Genomic DNA, 9,132 nt, shown 5'->3' with positions numbered 1-9,132 from the left:
CACATGGCAATGAATTCGTAACTAGATATATTGCGTCAGCATAGTTTAAATCTGCCAAAAGACTCAAGGACATTGCTAAGAACAATGCGTTTGAACCCTGAAATACAAGACAAGGCTGGTGGCCAAAATTACCATTTCGGATTGCTGAAATCCATTACAGAGGTGCTACACCAGAACATCGACATTCTGAGCAACATTCACACGCTGCAGCTTTAGGTCAACATTGATGGTTTGCCCCTCTTCACGAGTTCATCAACACGGTTCTGGCCCATTCTAGGAACACTGCAAAATATCTGACAAGAGGGACCAGTGACAATAGGATTATTTTGTGGCACATGTAAACCTGCCTCGCTAACGGAGTATCTTGAAGACTTCATCGCTGAAGTAAATGAATTGGCCAATGGATTCGAATTTGAAGGAGTGAGGTTAACTTTACAACTGTCTTCAATGGTTTGCGACGCACCTGCTCGTGCATTCCTGAAAAATGTTAAAGGTCACACAGGCTATCATGGATGCGAAAAATGCACAGAGGATGGCGTGTACCTGGAAAACAGGATGACATTTCCAAAAAGCGACGTGCCTCTAAGAACCAATGAGAGCGTCAGAAACAAGACCGATTCTGATCATCACCGAGGTATCTCACCGCTGGAAGAAACGTCCCTGGATATGGTCTCTGGCTTCCCCCTCGACTACATGCACCTCATGTGCTTCTCCACTTGTGGCTGAAAATGGGTCCTCTCACTTGTAGGCTGCCGGGTTTTCAAATAAATATATTAACAGCAAGGTTGGTCAATGCGCGGAGAAATGTGCCCATGGAGTTTGCACGGAAACCAAGGGCACTGAGGGAAATTGATAGCTGGAAGGCAACAGAGTTCAGGCAGTTTTTACTGTATACCGGACCGGTCATGATGAAGGATCTCCTCAACACAGAGGTGTACAAACTTCATGCTGCTTTTTGTGGGAATCTTCATCCTGTGCAACAACAGTTTCATTGAAGATTACTGTGATTACGCCAATGACATGTTAGTTATTTTTGTCTCTCACTTTGGGCAACTGTATGGTCTACAGTTCTTGTTCTATAATGCACACTCCCTCGTACATCAGATGATGCAAAAAAGCACGCCGTTCTTGACAACTTCAGTGCTTTTAAGTATGAGAATCACCTGAACAAACTCAAAAGATTTCTGAGGAAACCAACATGCCCTCTGAGTCAAATAATAAAAAGATTCTCAGAGATGCAAAGAAGCTGCAAAAAAACTCCCAAAACCAGGCCACATCTGCTAAAAAAACAGCATGCGAATGATCCTCTACCTGCATCCTTGCACGAGGCGACACAATATAAACAGTTAAGGACAAACCCTTACACTCTTAAACTAGACCAGGCAAATAGTCACGTTTACATTGGCGGCAAAGTTGCTAAGCTCCAGAACATAATTTCTTTCAAGGATGAAACTTATGTAGCTTACAGTACCTTCAACAACCAGGAATCTTTTTTTGACTATCCTCTACCATCTTCTACACTCGGCATCCATTTAGTTGGCGACCTCTCAACAACCGTTGATTTCTGCAAGTTTGAGGAAATAGAGAACAACATTTTTTCCTGTCCCATATCAATATAATTTTGTTGCATTTCCTCTTTTACATACAAATTAATTATTTATCAGGACTTTTTGTTACATAGTTTATGCATTTGAATTACATAGTTGAACATTTTATTCAAGTAAATAAACAATATGGACAACTGTACCAATTGCCAAGTCCAGGTATGCAGACGGCTACTCCTGGTGGCCACCATATAAAAACCTTGACAGGGTGTTGAAGAGCGTCAGAACCACAGAGGAACCACAGCCAGAGAAAGGGTGGACCTGACATAAATCAAGAATCCTGCATGAGTCAGGTAATAATAAAATTATACTGTAAATAAAACATGATCTTGCCCAGCATACCTGTATTTCATTGTTCAGAATCTTTTTTTTTTTTCTATACTGTAAAACGTGATCTCACATCTAGCTCTAATAAACAGAATTTAAACCTTACATGTATTTCATTTTTCAGCATACTTTCAAAATGTAGTCAAAAATTGAAAGAAGGCCAGCTACACATCTGACATAAATTCAGAACCTGAAATTGCCAGAAAAAGGATTCCCAAGTAAGTCACAAAAGACAAAAGAAATGGTTTAACACATGAAAATGCAATAATTAAGATATTTTTGATGAAATCTTTGAGCTTTCTGACCATTCAGCATATTTACGTAGCTTTGCCTTTAAACAGTGTAGCGCATCCAATTGTACTTTTTCTTTGTTTTCCTAGAAAAAACATACTCAGATAACATCTACTCATCAGATGATGAGGCACCAGAACCACCAACCATTAAAAAAAGAAAAACTGCAGACAAAGAAAGTGTTCCTCCAGTACCGAATCCTCTAGTCTAGCACTTCCAAAACGCACCAAAAAAAAAAAAAAAAGGTAATGGAAAATAATTATAATTATAAAAATCAAAAACAGATTCACAGCATTTAAATGCAAACTAACACGGAATAACATAATATTTTTGTTCAATCCATAGAGCACACATTTTCTGTCCTGAGAACCTAAAGGGACAACCAAGGAATAACACAATTTTACACCCCTCACCCAAATAGAGTCAGTTAGAACAGTTCAAATTGCAATTAAAATGCACTTTAAAATAACTGCAAAATAATTGTTGGACAAATGTAGCCAGACTAAAGGCACTGGGATGACTCAAAATTATCCACCCTTGTTAATATAGATGCTGAAATTAGTGTGTCCCGCTGAGTGTGAAGCAGGCCTTAGTGTGTTAATTTGCTAATTTAACAAGCAAATCTTACCTACTCCACCTTTCTCAGCTCCAGTGTGCGTCTCTCAGGAAGACCATCATGGAGTCGGCTGGGGTGTTGATCCACCGAACACACAAGGTAAAAAAGAGCATTACAATAGAAAAGGGAGAAAAAAAACCCCCAGAAATCTTTTTCAAAGCACTTCAACAAAATCTAAAACCATATATTTTATGATCTTTTCCAATCCATAGCGCAGACATTTTCTGTCCTGAGACCCTTAGGTGATTGTGACCACCCAGAAAGATCACAGAGTAAGATGAGAAATAATAAAAATAAATAAAAGCAACAAATAACTAACAGTGTCCTGCCAGACACAGGCTGCGTTTACATATGGCTTTAACATGATACCACAGTGATTCGATCAAGCAGATTGGATCATTAGCCAATCAGGACATGGCGCATTTACATTCACTATATGTGGTCTCTGTATCTGGATAACCGATTGGATTGTAGTGTAGACATTTTTTTGTTGGCCATATGAGTGTCTACTTATTTTTAAGGAATCTTACACTGGTTCAAACTAGGCTTCTGTACTCTATATCTTTGATTTATGTTGTGTTTGGGACAAAGCTTCAAATGAAGAGCATTTTGTTTGTATAACTAGACTCTCTAAGTATATATAATTTTGGATTTAGATTTATCAGCCAATATATCGTTATCGGCTTTCAGATATAAAGAATGAATGGTTATCGGTTTCGGACAAAATCTTCATATCGATGTATCCCTATTTTGGAAAGCAACTACTCCTAATCACGCCCTGTCATGTGATGGAATCAAGTGACCAGACCAATGCTGCAGGGGGTGCCAGGAATAATCACACTCAAATTTGGAAACATTCCCAATGTGAAAACCACATTAGAGTCCTAACTGTACTCAAAAGAACACTGATGGACTGACTGGAGATTGTTGGTAATGCCAGTGTAATGATGAATAAATTAACCGTTAACTGTTCTTACAAGAAGTGAACACAAATCAGTTTTATGCTTTACGGAGGGCTGTCAATCGATACAATTTTTAAATCGTGACTAATTGCATGATTGGCATGAGTTACTCGCGATTAATCGCAATTTTTTATTTGTTCTAAATGTACTTTAAATTAATACTTTTCAAGTTTGTAATACTCTAATCATTATGGGCATGGATGAATATGGATTCTTTATGCAAATGTATGTTTATTATTGAAACCATAGTCAACAGAGCATGAAGACGAGACATGTTTCAAAGGTCATAGATGTTTTTCAAAGAACTTGTTCATGTCTATTAGACACATGAAGAAAGAACAAAGAAATACCAGGTTCCCATTACTTCTCTTTCTTTGCACTGAGCAATTTACTAAAACAAACATTTTGCATGACAGGACAGCTCTTCTGAAAATGCTAGATGTACATTTATCATTTATTATTACATTAGTTTGTCTCTCTGTGCCCATTTTGATGAAGCTAAATTATCAATACTGTTTTCATTGGTATATTTTACTGTTTCTGTTGTCAAACAACGGAATGAATATGAAATAGTGACTGAAACGCGACCCATTAAGACATAACCAGCTCTCCCTTCTAAGATGTTAATCTGCACAAAAATCCTGATAATCGAGCCGTCGTCTGATAAAATCAAATACACATAAGATAAAGACAATATCTGTGCTGTGATTTTGGCTATACTTGTTTAACTGAATTAAAGCGCTGCTCCTCTCTGCCGTGCGAGACGCAGAGAGAGAGAGAGAGAGAGAGAGAAAAAAAAAGGGTGCGCGTGCTGGGAGAGCAGTACCGGCAATTCTCAGAAACTAAATAAGGTTTGGGTGCTCTTTTAAGGGAAAAAAAAAATCGCTAAAGGGGTCTGCAATGTCGCTAAGTTGGCAACACTGTGTACCTCCATTTCTCCAGTCAACGGGTCAAACAGAAAATACGTGCTGTATTTTCGCACGTTAAAAAAATTTGTGCCGTTAATATGATTTTGCGTTAACGCGTTATACGAATACATACATAGACTGCTGTCAGGCTTTGTTGACTAAAGTCCAAATAACACAATTGTAGGACATTCAGCAAAATATGGCAGCTACACCATGATGGACTTTAAAGCTAATAGGGTCACAAACATCCAACTAGTCCAGGTCCAGGTCCATTTTGTTATGTGAATTACTGTGCATTGATCTAAAGTATTTGTTTGTGTTTGCAGAGCAATGAAGTTGGAAACAGCCAACGGATGGAGAAGCAGGGATATGAAAGAAGCCGGTCTCTTCTTGAGGAAAGAGGTGTTGTGGTCCAGTCTTGGTGACTGACAGTCACACAGGGGTACAGAGGTTTATGAGGGAGCAAAAAAAGGACATTAGACACTTCTTCGACCCTTGGCATATGGGAAAAGGTTAGTATTTTTAATTGAACAAAAACAGTTCCAGTATTTCTAACAGAAAATGTTTCAGTTAAAGTGGTAGTGGTAGAACGTAATATAATTTAAAGCTTTCAGGCCACACTGTCATCAACTGTTTTATTAACAACTTTAAATATTTTTTTTTAGGCACAGCAGCATGTGAAAAATTCACAGCAATTTTGTTGTCACCACGTCTTCTTAAAGACATGCACAAAATTAGTCCACATACACAAATGTGGTGTTCTCCTTCAAAGGAATGTTGTGCAGGTAAACAAGATAATGGATTACACATTTAGTCCTGTTTACTAAATACACTACAATGTTGAAACCTGTAAAAACACATTTGTAACTTATCTTAAATCATGTTAGAGATTGTTTCAGAGATTATAATATTGATTAATGTATTTTTTTCCCCTCAGACTACAGCTTGCTGCGATGCATTATAATGAAAATGCAGGCAGATCACAGGCATCCACTGCAGCTGGTGATCTGCGATACTCAATCGTTTTCCCAAAATTTAAGCATGGCAAATTCACATTGAGAGCTCTGAAGAGCAATCCTACCACAGGTAATTTATACTTGTCTGAGTTATCTCAGAAAAAAATATATGATATATATTATAATAATTCTCTTTCTGAAGGCTACATTGACAAATGAATGGAGCTGCTGTTCCACCACGTGGTGGAAGACCCTCAGCCGTACCTGGACTTCTCTGGACAAATGACTGTACCAGAAAAACTGTGTGCTCAGTTTATTCGGCCCGACAAGGAGGCGGCAGTGAGCAGACGCAGGTCAAGGTTCTTTAAAAACACATGAGGTCCGAGATAATCGTGAAACTTGGTATCCCCCGCCAAGCAAATTATCTTCTTTATGGAATTAACCTGTTTAAAGGGATAGTTCACTTCAAAATAAAAATTCTGTCATCATATCCACCTCATTTTTTTAAAATGCGGAAGTAAGCTATTTTCTGTGAATGTGCGAGACTTCCGGTTCATTAGCCACTATAGGGAAATAATGAGAAGAAAATCAAAGTGCAGTAAATGGTAAAACTGTTTGGACTACTGTAACTCTCTGTACGTTGGCCTACCTCAAACTTCTCTACTACTTTTCTCTTTATTTTATTTTCTTGATTTATTGTATTGTAAAGCACTTTGGATCAACTACGGTTTTGTTAAATTTGTGTTCTATAAATAAAATTTGACTTGACTTTATTTTTATATTATAAAAAAAAGATTCAAAAATGCAGTGGGGGAAGGAAACCTCTGTATGGTCCTCCTCAGGAAACTCTTCCCTGATCCGTGTCACAGCGCATGAAGGTATGACCACCAGAACGTGTCGGCCAAGGTACCCCCAACACCACCAAACGACATTGCGATATGCAAGGTGTCTAAACACTGAAAGAGAGGTGGTGCACATGTATGTTGAAGTGAAGGGTACATTTTTTATTTTTTTTTAATAAATAAAATTGTAATTGTAGAGGGACACTGGAAATATCTGTTTTTCGCTTAATTAATAACACTAAATCATACCGAAATTAACCTAAATGCATGGGTTTTAATTTTGTATTAATTTTTAGCCTAATTTAGAAGAATGATTAGAATAGAATGAGGCATTTATATAGCACTTTCATATGTACTACTGTACACCCAAAGTGCTTTACAATCTTATCACGGGGTCTCTCCTCAACCACCACCAGTTATGGCATATTTAGCCATAATGCTAATGTTTTACCACTCAGACACTGGCCCCATTCTCTCTTGCGCGGCTGCTTCGCTAGCATCATCGGTTGCCGATCGCAATGCAGGAGTTAAGGCCGCAGTTTGAGCCAGCGGCTCGAATTGATATGGCTCTGGCTCTGTGTCCACAGACAATTCAACATCCTCCACTTCAGGTGGGGGAGAAAAGTCCTCAACTTCAAATGACCGCTCTGTTGCAAAGCTACTTGCGTCACTCCACTCACTCTCCGGCTGAGTTCGAAACCGCATACTTCCCTACTATATAGTATAGGCGAGCGAAAAAAGTATGTACTAATCATAAAAGAGTAGGCGAGAATTACCTGGGTGACGTACTAATTATCGCGAGATTCGGACGGACGTATACTAATATGGTAGGAGAAAACAGTACGTGAAAGAAGAAGTAGGTTCGAAACATCAGTATTCATAAAAGAGTAGGCGAGAAGTTCCCGGATGGCTTACTGCTTCCAGCCAGATTTTTGAGTGCTCAACCGATGGATACTCTTCTATCCCAGGAGGCCACGCGAGAGGATACGTCATTATCAAACATCACGGAGATCAGCGACGCGCGGGGTTTCAAATGTGAGTAAACACGGTTCCTTGTGTTAAAATTGCATGTGTTAAACTACTATAGAGTAAACGTTTTAACTGTTGAAGGTTTAAAGGAGTTAGACAATATAGTATAGTTGTGATTTTGCTGTAAAACACGTTTTATTATGTATAACGTTAGCTCTAGCTGACAGGAGCTCCAGTAAGGACACGTAAGTTACGTCTCTAAAGGGGATTTACATAAACCATATACATCTTAAAGACGCTTATTTTAAACGTCTATTTACATCTGACAGGAACATATTTTATAAGTATTGCAGAAGAGCACATCACAACATGAAATATACATCTGAGTGGTATGTGTGCTATTATGTAGAACAAATCTATAAATTAACTAAACATAAGTTATCTATTTTATTTGTCCATTAGTACTGTTGATAAATTGAGGAACATGTATGTTGGATAAAAACTTAAAACAACCTCAACATGTAAATGTTGTGTTGAGCTCATAAATCACAGAGGTTATGTGAATCTTGTCTGGATGTTACAGGGACAGAAGAACAGATGTGGGTTTATCCGGTGGAGAGAGGCTCATGAAGCTGATGCTGTCATCAAAGGCTTTGAGTGAGTATACTACAGAAATTAATAACAACTATTTAAATATTAAGTTGTAGTTTATTTTAATTATTGTAATTTCAAACAGAGCTATTATAGCACCTTTCTGATTCTTGATTTCTGTGCATTTGCTGCACAGCTGTTGTGGTGGAGCAGGACCTGCAAGGAAAGATGATGGCGGCATTTGTGAAAAAAAAAAAAAGCGTTTTTGTCTGCTAAATATTACAGAAATCAAATGACATTGTGCTGTTAAAATTACTGCTTTTGTGTTATGTTTTCGCATTTTTGTAGGATCTGAAATGTCAGCAGACTGGTGTGAGCACTGAGGATGAGGAGCACAGAGCTGAATCCTGGAGATGGTGCCATGGACGAGACCCTCCATCACTCCACCGGCCCTTATGAGTCCCTCCATCTCTCCACCGGCCCTTATGAGTCCCTCCATCTCTCCACCGGCCCTTATGAGTCCCTCCATCTCTCCACCGGCCCTTATGAGTCCCTCCATCTCTCCACCGGCCCTTATGAGTCCCTCCATCACTCCACCGGCCCTTACGAGTCCCTCCATCTCTCCACCGGCCCTTACGAGTCCCTCCATCTCTCCACCGGCCCTTATGAGTCCCTCCATCTCTCCACCGGCCCTTATGAGTCCCTCCATCTCTCCACCGGCCCTTATTGCCTCAGATTGTGAAGCACAACACATCACGCAACAACCTCCGGCACTACGGCATGGCTCACCTCTGGCGGTCGGCTGGTTCATCAGAATAAAGCCGCAGAATGGGAACCGCTGTGTTGAGATGGCAGTAGATGTGGTTCAGCGCCTGTAGTCTACATACATGATTGTAGTTTGAATAAAGCTTTGTTTAATGTGTTGACTTGTATATGCATTTGTTTATTGTGTGATGGTGACTTTCATTCATTAATTTACTCATTTATTAATATTTATCATTGTTGTCAGTACATAAAATATAATTATTTAATTAATTAATGCTTTAATTAATTGTTTGAATGAAAA

The 9,132-nt window shown here is 38.9% G+C and overlaps 1 long non-coding RNA gene across 1 annotated transcript; it reads left to right on the top strand.

Annotated features, from left to right (window-relative positions):
* The first annotated feature begins 5,371 nt into the window (after nt 1–5,371).
* On the top strand, nt 5,372–8,931 carry LOC307004110. Its single transcript, XR_013798916.1, has 5 exons — nt 5,372–5,493; nt 5,646–5,794; nt 5,867–7,541; nt 8,059–8,132; nt 8,415–8,931. It is a non-coding gene; the product is annotated as an uncharacterized lncRNA (long non-coding RNA).
* The last annotated feature ends 201 nt before the right edge of the window (nt 8,932–9,132 follow it).

This window comes from Phoxinus phoxinus (genome assembly GCF_949152265.1).
Source record: "Phoxinus phoxinus genome assembly, chromosome: 9".
Lineage (NCBI taxonomy): Eukaryota > Metazoa > Chordata > Actinopteri > Cypriniformes > Leuciscidae > Phoxinus > Phoxinus phoxinus.
The sequence above is the reverse complement of the archived record's forward strand: the minus strand, read 5'-3'. Positions and strand labels throughout refer to the sequence as shown.